The sequence below is a fragment of the Ranitomeya imitator genome, chromosome 10 (genome assembly GCF_032444005.1).
Source record: "Ranitomeya imitator isolate aRanImi1 chromosome 10, aRanImi1.pri, whole genome shotgun sequence".
NCBI classification, from domain to species: Eukaryota; Metazoa; Chordata; class Amphibia; order Anura; family Dendrobatidae; genus Ranitomeya; species Ranitomeya imitator.
The window spans coordinates 134,550,257-134,566,173 of NC_091291.1; the positions used below are offsets into that span (position 1 = coordinate 134,550,257).

Consider the following 15,917-nt stretch of genomic DNA (forward strand, 5'->3'; position numbering starts at 1 on the left):
CGGCAGAGACAAGGGCGAGGGGGGACCCCGGCAGAGACAAGGGCGAGGGAGGGGGCCCCCGGCAGAGACAAGGGCGAGGGGGGGTGACCCCGGCAGAGACAAGGGCGAGGGGGGGGGACCCCGGCAGAGACAAGGGCGAGGGAGGGGGCCCCGGCAGAGAGAAGTGCAGGGGCCCCCGGCAGAGACAAGTGGAGGGGCCCCCGGCAGAGAGAAGTGGAGGGGCCCCCGGCAGAGAGAAGTGGAGGGGCCCCCGGCAGAGAGAATTGCAGGGGCCCCCGGCAGAGACAAGTGGAGGGGCCCCCGGCAGAGACAAGTGGAGGGGCCCCCGGCAGAGAGAAGTGGAGGGGCCCCCGGCAGAGAGAATTGCAGGGGCCCCCGGCAGAGACAAGTGGAGGGGCCCCCGGCAGAGACAAGTGGAGGGGCCCCCGGCAGAGAGAAGTGGAGGGGCCCCCGGCAGAGAGAAGTGCAGGGGCCCCCGGCAGAGAGAAGTGGAGGGGCCCCCGGCAGAGAGAAGTGCAGGGGCCCCCGGCAGAGAGAAGTGGAGGGGCCCCCGGCAGAGAGAAGTGGAGGGGCCCCCGGCAGAGAGAAGTGGAGGGGCCCCCGGCAGAGAGAAGTGGAGGGGCCCCCGGCAGAGAGAAGGGGGGACCTGGCTTAGCCATTTAATCAAGTTAACGAGCCCCCTTCATACAAGTCACTGATGACGAGGCGACATTGGAAACTGACTTGTTTTGGAGCTTTAAGGATGTGACATTTTGGTGACGAACAGTGAACGTATCGAAATAAAAGCGTGTTAGTAAGTTTCATAACTTTATAGAATGTTTTACATTTTCAAAAAAATGGACAAAACCATAAAATATTTATTGTTTCCTTTCATCTAAATGGAAACCTTTTTCTTGTCACACAGCTCTGCGTAAACCTCTACGGCGTTTTGCGCCCACAGCTCCTGTGTGCAGACCGATGTTACAGAACAGCAGCAGCAGGGCGATCCTGAAGACCCCTCATGTGCTGGGCATGTTCTCCGGCACTGGGAATGTGCGCCCGAAACGTCAGGAAACTTATATTCCATACTAGATGCATTATTTTTTTTTTCCTGGCGCGCTGCTGCAATACAGGGAAACTGGTTGCAAAAGTGGGCACGCCCTCAAAATCTCCAAAACTTCCTATATGATGAGCCAGGTCACCATTATATGTAGAATTACAAGTGGTCAAATCTACTGAAGTATTGTTTGGTTTGTTTTTTTTTTTTGTTTGTTTTTTTAACACCATTTTTGCAGCTATTCCTTTTTTATCTCCCATGCTGGTTGGAGGCGGCTTCATCCGTCCGTGTGAGGGCGCGTTTTACGCTGCCGACAGACGCGAAAGACGGATACAAAGCAGAAAGGAATAATGACTGGGATGGAGGAAGGTCAGAAACTTCTCAGATCTGCTGCCAGGACTCTGCGGTGAATGGGAAATTATATTTGTCTGCACGTTCACAGTTCACTACAGACCCCCGATCGGCCGAGGACCCCACCCTGCTGCCAGCGGAGTTATGTAAAAAGCTTGTGTAATAAAATTATGGGGCTGACGAATTAAGGAACCGGCAAGAAATTTAAGGACGTATCTGCTGCAGTGCGAAAATCGGAAGAATCCAATCCATCCCGATCAACGTAGGAAGAAAAGGGGATTACAACCCATTTGTTAGTGATTAGTAGGGGTGCAAATGGCCGGACCCCAAGCCGCCCGTCAGTTGTGCGATTTGTATGGTTTATAGATGAAGCTTTCTTCTAATCTCCCCATCGGCAAAAAAAAAATCTAATTGCGTGGTCGTATTGTCTGTAGCCATAGAAACTGTATCACAACTTCTTATACAATCTATGACATGTCCGGCACATCGAGGATGGCTCCGTTTTCCTGGAAACTGCTCAGTAGCCCGCGCTCGCTCCCGCTCAGGCCGTTCCCAGCATTTATGGCATTCAACCAGCTAATCAACACACGATTGCACAAGGCAAAGAGTAACCGTGGGGGAATAAAAAGGGAGCAGAGCCAGCGACGGCATTGTATAGCAGCTAACAACATACATTATCTGTACGATACATGGAATATTATAGATAGCTGCATTTTTCGTCAAAAAGGAACTCGTTGCTCAATCTGCCATCCCTAATCCTCCATGATATACAGCATAAAAGAAAAAGCTGGAAAGTAGTTTACATTAGAGTCAAGGGGGCGGATCTGGTCCAAGTGGTCCGGGTATCCCAAGCCAGCCTCAGCGGAGGTCCGGGTATCCCAAGCCAGCCTCAGCGGAGGTCCGGGTATCCCAAGCCAGCCTCAGCGGAGGTCCGGGTATCCCAAGCCAGCCTCAGGGATCTAGCCACATGGTCGCAGAAGAGACTAGTCGTGTTTTTGGGACTGCATGACTCCTCGACTCTCTTAGCGGATGCTCCATCATGACTTTTTTTCCCTGTACGCCTTAACGGTAGTTTAAAAAATGTTGCAGTTTAGGGAAGGTATAGGTGATTATTCCCAGCAAAACAGTCTTAAAAATCTGGATAATGATTAGCGAGGAGCGAACCTGGTCGGGTATCATCTGAGCATCTGGGCAGCATCAGAGAATCTGGGCTACGCTAGCTCGTATTTTATGTTCTAGTCGCTGCGGCTGCATGATTCGCGGCTGTTAGACAGCAGCAACATGTGCAGGGATTGGCTGTTTGTTAGGAAATCACTGCATGTGTTGCGGCTGTAAGAGCCACAAATCATGCAACTGCGAGGACTAGAACATAATATATGAGCGCGCCCTACCTAGAGATACTTTGATATCACCCAAGATACTCGGATACCACCCGAGATGGTAGATACCGTAACTGAAAAGTCAGGTAGGCTGGCGGGAGCTGTCTGCGAAGGACGGTTAGGGTTAATCATCATTTAGCGTCCAACCTACAGATTTCGTTGGAAGACATTGAACAATTTTATTGGAATCCGCCACCCTCTGAAAATAATAAATTCCCATTATAAATGTCATCATTTTTCCATTCCTCGGCTCCTGAAGCCGTTCTGCCGCGCTCGCTTAGAGAAGTCGTGAGCCAGCAGGTTGAGTCACATTAGTTCTCGTTCCTTTTTACAAACTTTATCTGTCTGTGACACATGTCGGTAATGAGGGCGATCGACTTGCAAATGAGCGACTCATGGGTGCAATATTATTGTTGGACGCTGAATCACAGTCTCACACAATTAAGGTAGAAATGCCAAACTGGCACAAAATCCAAGAAAACGCTGCAAGGAGAAGTTTAGAGCGCGGTCGGCGTGAAGTCTGTCCCCAATCCGATGCGGACGTATGAAGAATTACCACCCGTGAATGTTGTCATTCTTTTCTTTTTGATCCAAGTCTGTTCAAAATTATGTGTGGACATATATCGGTGGAGCATCCGTATTTCTAGTAAGGGCTCGTGCATGCAACCATTTTAATCGGATGAGCGCCATCTGTGGTTTTGATGGCTAGTGCTCATAACTAGGTTATTCTACAAAGGCTGTGAACGTCGGAGCTTTTCGGAACGGTCCGAGGAAAATAAAATCGCAGCAATACACGATTTGCCTCCGAGAATCAGATGGCACTCACACTCTGATGACATCCGATTTTCATGGACTGACGCTAGGGTTATGGAGTCCAAGGGTGTTGGTGTCGAAGCCCATTTTGGTGGAGTTGGAGTCATGGAAATTGAGGAGTCGGAGGTTTGGATTATGGACTCCACAGCCCTGGTAGAGCTGTAGAATCGGAGTCGGAGTCCATTTTGGTGGAATTGGAGCCGGTGTTATGGAAATTGAGGAGTCAGAGGTTTGGATTACCGACTCCACAGCCCTGACTGACACAATGGAGAAGGTGGAGAAACTTTTCGTCTCCACCTCCGAGAAAAATCAGATCCCACTCTAAGGGCTTGTTTTCACTTGCGAGGAACACGTCCGTGTCTCGCATGTGGAAACGAAGCTCTGGTGCCGGCACTCCGGAGCGGAGCGTGCGGCTGCACGTGTTGCTATGCGGCCGCACGCTCCGCTCCGGAGTGCCGGCACCAGAGCTTCGTTTCCACATGCGAGACACGGACGTATATCTCGCAAGTGGAAACAAGCCCTTAGAGTGGGATCTGATTTTTCTCGGAGGTGGAGACGAAAAGTTTCTCCACCTTCTCCATTGTGTCAGTCAAGGCTGTGGAGTCGTATATCTCGCAAGTGGAAACAAGCCCTAATAAGAGAGAATTAGCTTAATTGGACACATTTTCTTCGAATTTGCTTCAAGAGTCAAGTAGATGGAGCCTCTAGGAATTAGGCTATGTGCACACGTCAGGATTTCTTGCAGAAATTTTCCTGACAAAAACCGGACATTTCTGCCAGAAATCCACATGCGTTTTTTCATGCGTTTTTGATGCATTTTTGATGCGTTTTTGGTGTGTTTTTGGTGCGTTTTTTTCCAAATGCATAGAATAGCGGGAAAAACGCAGAAAATCCGCAATAAAAACACTATAAAAACTAATTAAAAATGCATACATTATGCATCCTATCCTTTAGAATGCATTCTGCATGTTTTGTGCACATGATGCGTTTTTTTCCACGAAAAAAAACGCATCGCGGTAAAAAAAAAAAAAAAAAAAAAGCAGCATGTTCATTAATTTTGCGGATTTTCTGTGTTTTTCCCGCTATTCTATGCATTTGGAAAAACACGCACAAAAAAACGCGTCAAAAACACATGCGGATTTCTGGCAGAAATGTCCGGTTTTTGTCAAGAAAATTTGTGCAAGAAATCCTGACGTGTGCACATACCCTTATCGTGATGCGTTTTTTTTCGTGGAAAAAAACGCATCATGTGCACAAAACATGCAGAATGCATTCTAAATGATAGGATGCATAATGTATGCGTTTTTAATGACTTTTTATAGCGTTTTTATCGCGAAAAAACGTGAAAAAAAAACGCAAAAAAACCTGAACGTGTGCATATACCCTTAGTCACGGTGGCCATGCACAAACACGATGGCCATGCACAAAACCTGCACAATCTAGCTTGCTCGAAAACCTTTGGGTCAGGGTACCCCATATCAAGCCTGTCTGAAGTGACAAGTGCCGTTGTCTCCGTGTAAAGCTGGGTGAACCTTCCCCGCCTCCGATCAGCAGAGGCCGCCGCCAAGGGAATCCCATTGCTGTGTGTGCGCTATAAAAAGAGGAGGAGGAGGGTATCCTGTTCTCAGGGTCATGCCAGGGAAGGTTTATTGAGCATGAGCACTGTGACTCTTCTCCCATTAAGCTTCTCCTCTGACTCCTGAAAAAAAAAACATTTAACACTATTTTTAAAAATCGATCATGCTCCTACTTTTAGATATAAGGACACCCTAAGAAACCAAAAAAGGAAAGTAGCAACGTAAAAGAAGATGACCGGCCCTCTTTAATTTATCACATTGGGGGGGGGAGGGGAACTTCCGGCATCCTGTTTATAGATGATACCAGGAAGATCTCGGGGGCAGTAAGCGGTCAAAATGGTAATTTTTTTTTTCATCTCCAGTTGTGCAAAGGATTTAGAGATTTGCATTAGTGAAGTGAAAAGGTGGCAAAAAACAAAAACAAAAACTGCATGTGATTTTGTGCAGTGTTCATACGGTGCAGTAATAATGGTCGGTGGTCGTCCCTGGACTGGATGTCGCACCACTACAGATATAGAGTAATTAGAAGGAAATAAATGTAATTCATGAAGATCCCTGGACAAGACGTAAAGCATCTCCTCCGTCTTGTGGTCTGCTGAACGAGTTATGTCCCAACTCCTGGAGAAAATTTTCCTAGAAATAACCATTCACAAGAAAAAAATACAGTTTATATCTGAACAACTTTGGTACGACTAAATTTAACGTGAAGCACTCGTGACGACCACTGGCTTCCTCCTCTCCTCGAAAATCACCATCTTTATACCCGTAAAGCTGCAGCATAAAAAATAGCGTTGCGCTGCTGTGCTCATCTCGGAGTCATTACGGACCGGCATGAATAATGACATCAGCCCAGCTGTGGTGAGCGGCGCCAAGAACACAAAGTTACTGGATTTTCTCACTCGCTGCCGAGTCCATTAATCGCGGTTGGGTAAGGGGCACGTTACAGCATGACTTCCAGTTTTGCTTAGATCGGAGGCTGTCGGAGTTGGTTTTTTTTTTGCAGTCTGATACCGAGTAATGACAGATCATCTGATCGCTGCGTGATCTTCAAGCTTATGTGCTCTTATATGAGGGGATGAGTGTTCACAGCAGATGAGAGCACTTCAGATATCAAGGAACAAACTGGTCGGTTACATGATCGGCTCTACAAGGAGGACACGTCACCAGGTCAAAAATTAGCGAGTGTTTGCTCTTTATTTTAGTCCTACGTTCACTGAATATTCTGTTTTTAATTTTTTTTTTTTTTTTTTAAATCCGCCATACAGTTCTAGACATAGGAACCTTTTAATTAAGAGCAATTTTTTTTTTTTTACTGTCTTTACTAAGGAGGAGGAGCTTCAAAAGTAATTTTGCAAAGCAACCAAAAAACACCCACCCGAGGAATCTTGTGCACTAAAGACAAAAAAAATGCACTAAAAGGATAAAAAAAAAAAAAAAGCCCATATCTCTGGATCCGTACAACGGATTTCAATATAAGAGACTGGATCACTCGGTGGAGCAGAGGGAATAAAATAAAAGCAAAAACTACTCTTCTCTGAAAAGGAAGACATATCCGAGTAAGTTTACATAGCCGATCCTCGGTGTGGGTGAAAGAGTGATCAGGTCAGTGCTTCTAATTCTCCGTTCTAGAATATCGAGGAGGACCTCAGAGCCTGGACCTGCATCGTCTATAGGTTGATAGAAAATCCTATCATGGCGTAAGTAAAGAGACGCGAGTCCTGCATCTATACAAGGCCTCATCGTGAGCTGCTGGCAGTAGAGAAGAAGCTGCGCATGTGCAGTAAAATGTATTTCTTTAGGTACTACTTATAAAAGAGATGCCGCTGACATTCTCAAGTATTTATACAAATATTCAGCTCATCAATTCATGAGCAACTGCTGACCCAACTATCATCTTGGAAATCTCTACATCGTGAGCAGCCATCAGTAGCGAGGCGGATGCGCATGTGCAGATCTCTCAATCGATTTATATGGGAATTTTACAGAACGCTGGCCAAGTGGGCTGACAGCGGCGCACAACAGTCTCAAGAAAGATGTGGGACAGCATCCATAATACATTGTGGCTGTGTAAGTGTATAAACTGGCAGTGACCCTTTCATTGGAGCCATAAAGGTAGCCTAACCGGAAATTCCAAGCCTTGCTACCCGACTCTTGGATCACCAGGCCTTTCTGGATCATTTTGATGAATTTTCTTCTATTTACCATTTCAGGGATTTATGTCACATGCCTGAATGATACTTGGACAAGAAAAGTCCCTACATTACCACTGGAGACCTTCCAGATCTCAAATGTTTACACATGCCAGTGCCGAAAACCCAGAACTATCCTAGGAGGAGCTGCCCATGTAAAAATAAACAGGCTTCTTCCTACCACATCAGGTTATTTTCTAACACATGGGTATTAGACCTGCCAATGCATGTGCGTCACCGCAAATGAGAATGGTAAAAATTTCCAAGAACAAATCACCCCCGGCCAACGGGGCCTCTGACAGCTACAACTCCCTGAGCAAACGTCCCGGAACACAACGGCCCAGGAGCCATCGACGGCTCAGGCTGCAAAACATCCCCAACCAGCACTAGCATTAAATTTCATTACATTTCATACGAACGGCCCGTAAAGACACACCGCTGACATTCTCAAGTATTTAAGAGAAATTTCAACTCATCAATTCTCTGCCAACTGCTGACATCACCGACATCTTGGAAATCTGTACTTCCAAGGAAACTGACGAAACTTGAAATTCTGAACTTGGCCTGACACTCCGCCATGTTTCATGACTCAGAACTCGTACACAGCTGAATAACAGATCATTACAATGATTTATGAGGCTGTGCACAACCTGTCCCCCTCTCCATACATCTCTGTCCTAGTCCCCTGATAACTCCCCACATGTAATCTTCAGTCCATAACCTGTCCTCTCCATACATCTCTGCCCTAATCTCCTGATACCTCCCCACATGTAATCTCCAGTCCATAACCTGTCCTCTCCATACATATGTCCTAATCTCCTGATACCTCCCCACATGTAATCTCCAGTCCATAACCTGTCCTCTCCATACATCTCTGTCCTAATCTCCTGATACCTCCCCACATGTAATCTCCAGTCCATAACCTGTTCTCTCCATACATCTGTCCTAATCTTTTGATACCTTCCCACATGTAATCTCCAGTCCATAACCTGTCCTCTCCATACATCTCTGCCCTAATCTCCTGATACCTCTCCACATGTAATCTCCAGTATAAAACCTGTATCCTCCATACATCTCTGCCCTAATCTCCTGATACCTCCCCACATGTAATCTCCAGTATATAACCTGTATCCTCCATACATCTCTGCCCTAATCTCCTGATACCTCCACACATGTAATCTCCAGTCCATAACCTGTCCTCTCCACACATCAAGGTCCTAATCTCCTGATACCTCCACACATGTAATCTCCAGTCCATAACCTGTCCTCTCCATACATATCTGCCCTAATCTCCTGATACCTCCCCACATGTAATCTCCAATCCATAACCTGTCCTCTCCATACATCTCTGCCCTAATCTCCTGATACCTCCACACATGTAATCTCCAGTCCATAACCTGTCCTCTCCACACATCTCTGTCCTAATCTCCTGATACCTCCCCACATGTAATCTCCAGTCCATAACCTGTCCTCTCCATACATCTCTGCCCTAATCTCCTGATACCTCCCCACATGTAATCTCCAGTCCATAACCTGTCCTCTCCATACATCTCTGTCCTAATCTCCTGATACCTCCCCACATGTAATCTCCAGTCCATAACCTGTCCTCTCCATACATCTCTGTCCTAATCTCCTGATATCTCCCCACATGTAATCTCCAGTCCATAACCTGTCCTCTCCATACATCTCTGCCCTAATCTCCTGATACCTCCCCACATGTAATCTCCAGTCCATAACCTGTCCTCTCCACACATCTCTGTCCTAATCTCCTGATACCTCCCCCCATGTAATCTCCAGTCCATAACCTGTCCTCTCCATACATCTCTGCCCTAATCTCCTGATACCTCCCCACATGTAATCTCCAGTCCACTACTTGTCCTCTCCACACATCTCTGTCCTAATCTCCCGATACCTCCCCACATGTAATATCCAGTCCATAACCTGTCCTCTCCATACATCTCTGCCCTAATCTCCTGATACCTCCCCACATGTAATCTCCAGTCCATAACCTGTCCTCTCCATACATCTCTGCCCTAATCTCCTGATACCTCCCCACATGTAATCTCCAGTCCATAACCTTTCCTCTCCACACATCTCTGTCCTAATCTCCTGATACCTCCCCACATGTAACTCTCTGCCCTAATCTCCAACATGAAATATAAAGAAAACTTCATAAAATTTAGCATCGCCAGAATTGTAATGACCTGCAGAATCATGTTACCACCAGGACATTGTGACCAGACAAAATTTGTAAAAATAAAACCCAAAACACAGTAGCAGAATTGCATTTTTTTTTTTTCATTTCACGAGGAAAAAACAAAATCTCCAAAAGGTGAAAAATGTTTGGGAATTTAAAGGGTTGAAAATATCTGAAGAGAGGACACGTGTGAGAATGGGGGGGGTTGTTGCGCGCCTTTGTGACCGGTCAGCTTACAGCTGTCATTCCGCATGTGATGACCGTGCCGCAGACCCACCGCTCCGTTGCAGGCAGCAATAAACAGAAGCCAAGCAGTACCAGGAACACACTGCTCTCCGCTGAACGAGCCTCCGCTGGAAGGAGGAAGACTTCGGTTCGTGCGCAGAACGAGTAATATCCTGAGTGATCGCCAAGCAGGCGGATTATATGCCAGGGCTGCTACTATAATCCAGAACACGAAGTTACTAACAACCACCATTACACAACATTTAGAAATGAAAAACAGCAAGGACTGGGCTGTTCCAGGACGGTGGTTGCTCTACACATGAAACAAGAACATTTTATTAATGGGGATGAAAAGGAGAAAGTTTCACTTAACATCCTGAACTTTCCCCGAGCCAAGAACTAAACTAACACTGCAATATAAAAATATATACCGTATGTGAAATTCAGAAACATTATGGCTGACTATGCTAGTCCACAAAGGAGCAGAAATATCTTTGCTGCCTCAACCATGGACGCCATCTCATTTTACTAAGCAAATTATATTTTTAGAATAAAAATCATTTTTTGCAACTTAAAGAAGAAAAAAAAAAAAGTTGGACAATTTGTCTTCTGCAGCCTCTGCGTATCACAGTGCATAGGTTTCTGTAAAATGAGTAACCAGAGAATCTGCCAGCGAGCGAGTTCTAGTCTAACTCTTATCTCTGAACAATTTTCTAAGATGACAAAGTCTAAAATCACAGATGCGATCATAAATCAGCCAAGATGATGTTCAGGAGAAGAGAGGTAAGAGTTACAGATCACAACAAGCATTTTATAGTGTGCGCTGTACGCTGATACTTAGAGGTTGTAGAAGCTAAATTGTGCAAAGTGAACCTTTTAGGGATTTGTCCAATATATTTGCCCATCTCTAATTCTGATCAGAACCCAGCGAAATCCAAAAAAAAGCGCTACCAGCCCCTTCCACAGACTGTGACTGAATGATAAAAAGCTCAGAAAGGAACACACTTTCACAAGTGAGCAAATTAAAGTCGTCTAAACGTGACCTCCCCCAACCTTCCCTCCAGCCATAATCTCTTGGCACAACACGAAGGTCGAAGGGATAAGAGAATTACAACTGCGGAATACTTTACAACACTCGTTTGTTCTGCCGCAAACGGTAAATTGTTGCAAACGGAAATTTGAGAGGAGCTCGAGTCGTTCCAGGAGATTTTCCTCCTCCACTTTATAACTGGAGGATACAAGATCCCATGTTACAAAATAAAATAAATAGATAAAATTCGTCAAAGAAAAGAAAAGGAAAAGAAGAAGTTTGTAGCAACTGGCAGGAACTGCTCCTAAAGAAAAGGAAATTGTATCTTAAATTTTGACAGCTGTTGATCTAGCGCACACGTGGGAAAGGTAGTGATATCATGATGGATCTGTTCTTCGTCAGCAGCAGGAACCCTGGGAGCAGACGTCCACATGCAAAGCCAAGGGGCTGTTTAACCCCCTCATGTCACCTACAGACTTCCCCCTTATCTGGCTGATGAACTACTTGTGCCATCCTAGATGCACTCCTTTGTAAATGACATTTCTCTGCATCGGGTCAATACTTTTGGGCAAAAAAAGCTGAAATTAAAAAATAAATAAATAAAAAAATGTAAAAAAAAAAAAAATCACTGTGACCGTGTCCGGTAGGAACAGAAAACGTACCTTACTCTCCTTTTTGTCCAAGGCAGTCAGTGACGAGCTACACGTGCGCCGTGCACAGAGCGCAAGGCTGCACTGGTTTACATACAGTTCCAAAATGGATTTTCTCTGCAATCAAACACTTTGGCACGAGAAAGGTAAAAAGTAACGGGTCTTATAATGCCATAGGAAGCAATGTGTTTCCTAACCCTACTGCTATTGACCGGCTGGTTGAGTTTAACACATGAAACCTTCAGAAATTGCAGAAAATCTAATATGACATTTACAAACCGTTAACTAGGCTGGAATAAATCATCTGGCCATCCATCACGGCCTCCATAGCTCAACGTGAGAGCCGGGAGCGAGGGTAAAGACAGCTAATCGATAAGCCCCTGTAAAGGTCCAGACTCCTCCACAATCATTCCACACTTTGCATTACAACGTCTTGTGCTCGTTATGGCGGTCGTCTCGCCTGTTTATGGCAGACGTCGCTGAATAAGCAAACAATTTACATATAAGGGAAAAGCTTCTGCAGATTTCCCTTCCTTGCCGGAATGATGGAGGCAAATCACTAAAAGTGGAATTTGTGGACACACCTTCTTATTTAAAGTTTTTTCTATATTTTCATGACTATGAAAATTGTACATTCACACTGAATGCATCAGAACTATGAATTAACACATGTGGAATTATATACTTAGCAAAAAAGTGTGAAACAACTGAAAATATGTCTTATATTCTAGGTTCTTCAATGTAGCCACCTTTTGCTTTGATGACTGCTTTGCACACTCTTGGCATTCTCTTGATGAGCTCCAAGAGGTAGTCACCGGGAATGGTTTTCACTTCACAGGTGTGCCCTGTCAGGTTTAATAAGTGGGATTTCTTGCCTTATAAATGGGGTTGGGACCATCAGTTGTGTTGTGCAGAAGTCTGGTGGATACACAGCTGATAGTCCTACTGAATAGACTTTTAGAATTTGTATTATGGCAAAAAAAGCAGCTAAGTAAAGAAAAATGAGTGGCCATCATTACTTTAAGAAATGAAGGTAAGGCAGTCCGAAATTTTGGGAAAACTTTGAAAAAGTCCCCAAGTGCAGTTGCAAAAACCATCAAGTGCCTCAAAGAAACTGGCTCACATGAAGACCGCCCCAGGAAAGGAAGACCAAGAGTCACCTCTGCTTCTGAGGATAAGTTTATCCGAGTCACCAGCCTCAGAAATCGCAGGTTAACAGCAGCTCAGATTAGAGACCAGGTCAATGCCACACAGAGTTCTAGCAGCAGACACATCTCTACAACAACTGCTAAGAGGAGACTTTGTGCAGCAGGCCTTCATGGTAAAATAGCTGCTAGGAAACCACTGCTAAGGACAGGCAACAAGCAGAAGAGACTTGTTTGGGCTAAAGAACACAAGGAATGGACATTAGACCAGTGGAAATCTGTGCTTTGGTCTGATGAGTCCAAATTTGACATCTTTGGTTCCAACCACCGTGTCTTTGTTCAACGCAGAAAAGGTGAACGGATGGACTCTACATGCCTGGTACCCACCGTGAAGCATGGAGGAGGAGGTGTGATGGTGTGGGGGGGGCTTTGCTGGTGACACTGTTGGGGATTTATTCAAAATTGAAGGCATACTGAACCAGCATGGCTACCACAGCATCTTACAGCGGCGTGCTATTCCATCCGGTTTGCGTTTAGTTGGACCATCATTTATTTTTCAACAGGACAATGACCCCAAACACACCTCCAGGCTGTGTAAGGCTACGTTCACACTAGCGTTCGGCTAGTGTGCGTCGCGCTAGCGTCGGGCGACGCACGCGTCATGCGCCCCTATGTTTAACATGGGGGATGCATGCGTTTTTGCTTGTTGTGTTTTCCGGCACGTGCGTCTTTTTTGACGCTAGCGTCGGACCAAGAAAACGCAACAAGTTGCATTTTTCTTGCGTCCGATTTTCGTCAAAAAACGACGCACGCGTCGAAAAACGCAGCGTTTTTGCGTGCGTTTGCACGCGTTTTTCGGTGCGTTGCCGACGCAGCGGCGCACAACGCTAGTGTGAACGTAGCCTAAGGACTATTTGACCAAGAAGGAGAGTGATGAGGTGCTACGCCAGATGACCTGGCCTCCACAGTCACCAGACCTGAACCCAATCGAGATGGTTTCTGAGCTGGACCAAAGAGTGAAGGCAAAAGGCCAACAAGTGCTAAGCATCTCTGGGAACTCCTTCAAGATGGTTGGAAGACCATTCCCGGTGACTACCTCTTGAAGCTCATCAAGAGAATGCCAAGAGAGTGCAAAGCAGTCATCAAAGCAAAAGGTGGCTACTTTGAAGAACCTAGAATATAAGACATAATTTCAGTTGTTTCACACTTTTTTTGTTAAGTATTTAATTCCACATGTGTTAATTCATAGTTTTGATGCCTTCAGTGTGAATGTACAATTTTCATAGTCATGAAAATACAGAAAAATCTTTAAATGAGAATCTTTAAATGTCCAATCTTTTGGTCTGTACTGTACATATACAGAATACACACATATGTATACAATACACATATATAGAATTTATACATAGAATATATATAGAATATACATTTTATTTTTTTATTTAATTTATTTATATTAGAAACTGGCACAGATTTGGAACCACTCTTGGAGATGTGTAATAGGTGACATCTAGAAGGGATGAGGCATTTTTTCACCCCCTTCCCCTCCCCCCCCATCACTGTTTGCATGTCTATTACATATACTTAATAAAAAAAATTAAAAAAAAGTCCATACAATACTGGATTTTTAAAAAAAAACAACTAATGACTAAGACTTAATGGTAATGTGAAGAAAACCCCTACTTCCTAGAGGAGGATCTGAGCCGCATGGCGGCAGTCCTTCTATTATCACTGCCGGTCTCAGGGGTGTCCTTACATTAAAAAACAGCAGAAACATTTAGAAATGGTGGGGAATCTCCAGTGAAAGAAAGCCGCGCTGATCATTTAAGGTCAGAAGAAAATCCCTGTTTTCAAGCTCAGAAGTACAGGAAGCAAATGTTAAAACAATTAAAGCCGGAATGAATTAGTCAGGTAGGGAGCGACGTCACTAGACTTCCTGGATCCCTGAAATGAAGCGCAATCATGGTAGAAAACAAACAGAAGGCCTTTCAGGGGGCCCCCCGAGATGTGGAAAAAGACTTTTTTATTTTTTTCCTTTTGGCGTGAAGTAATATGGTATTTCTTGGGAAATGACCAAGAAAGGAAAAAAAAAAAAAAAAGTTTCCATTTCAGTTTGTGCAGTAAAGAGAAAATTTGAGCAATAGATAAAGCTGCGTCAACGCGAGACCCAATTAAGGAGGCTCCAAAAATCAGAAAATTTTGAACAGAAGGCCCAGGAGGAAAGCGGAATGCTGAGAAGCAAAATTGGCGCTCAATGCATAGCCCAGACTGACCTAGACGACTTAAATTTCTCTGCATAGGCAGAAAATGAAGCTTAAAGGGAACATGCCAAGGCGGGTTTACTACTGAAACAAGTGGTACGGCTGCGCAGGTCCTAATAAAACAAGAAAAATGATACCAGTCTTGTAAAAATCCGATTTGCCAGTGCTGAGAAATGAAGCTCTGAAAACACATGCAAATTGGCCTGGGGGCGTGTCGATGGATTTCCAAGTTACTTAACACGCCCCCAGTGCGCACACAGGCTAATTTGCATTTGGACTTCTAATCTTGATTTCTCAGCACTGCCGCATCGGATTTTGACAAGAAAGGCATCGTTTTTATCGTTGTATTAAGACCTATACAGCCGTACCAGCAGTTTCAGTTCTAAACCCGTCACTTTAATGTGTAAATCTTCACCTTTACAGAGTCCAGCATGCTCTGTGTCACCGTGATTGTGGTTATTTCTTAAGAGAGAAGAAAAGCTAAGCTGCTGATGGAATCCAGGAATATTCCAGGAGACTCGATTAAAAAAAAAAAACTTGATGCGGTTTTACTATCTACGCGTTTCAAAATTATCCGATTTCATCAATCAGGATCCAAGCCACAGTAAGAACATAGCATCATTGGGAGTATTTTTTGGATCTAGGTATAAGGAAAAAAAAAAAAAAGTTTAATACCCATAGTGAGTTTTATTTGTGCCCCTTTGGAAATCTTACAGAAAGAGGAAGGATATAAAATCAAGTTTCCTAGAGAGCTCGGCTGTAGCTTGTGCGCGATGGTTATATATAGGGCAGCAGATGTCCTGCATTAAGAGTCCCGCATTCTCAGGGCGTCCGGTTACAGCGATGGCCACTGTCGGACAGGGGCACATTCATGGGATTAAAATGTGTGAAAAGTGAAATATAACGCAACCTGTACACCGTCCATAGAGGATATCTACGGCGCACAATTTTCTGGAGAGGAAATCCGCAGCAAAGACGATGTACAGTAACTTTACTGAACTCCAGAATATGTAATTGTAGCTTTATGATCTCGCACTGAACGAGCTGCAAATCTCCAACACAAG

General features: G+C 44.8%; 1 protein-coding gene across 1 annotated transcript in view; it reads right to left on the bottom strand.

Annotated features, from left to right (window-relative positions):
- Positions 1–15,917, bottom strand: part of SIK2 (salt inducible kinase 2) — a 118,114-nt gene that overhangs the window by 63,370 nt on the left and 38,827 nt on the right. The window lies entirely within an intron of this gene.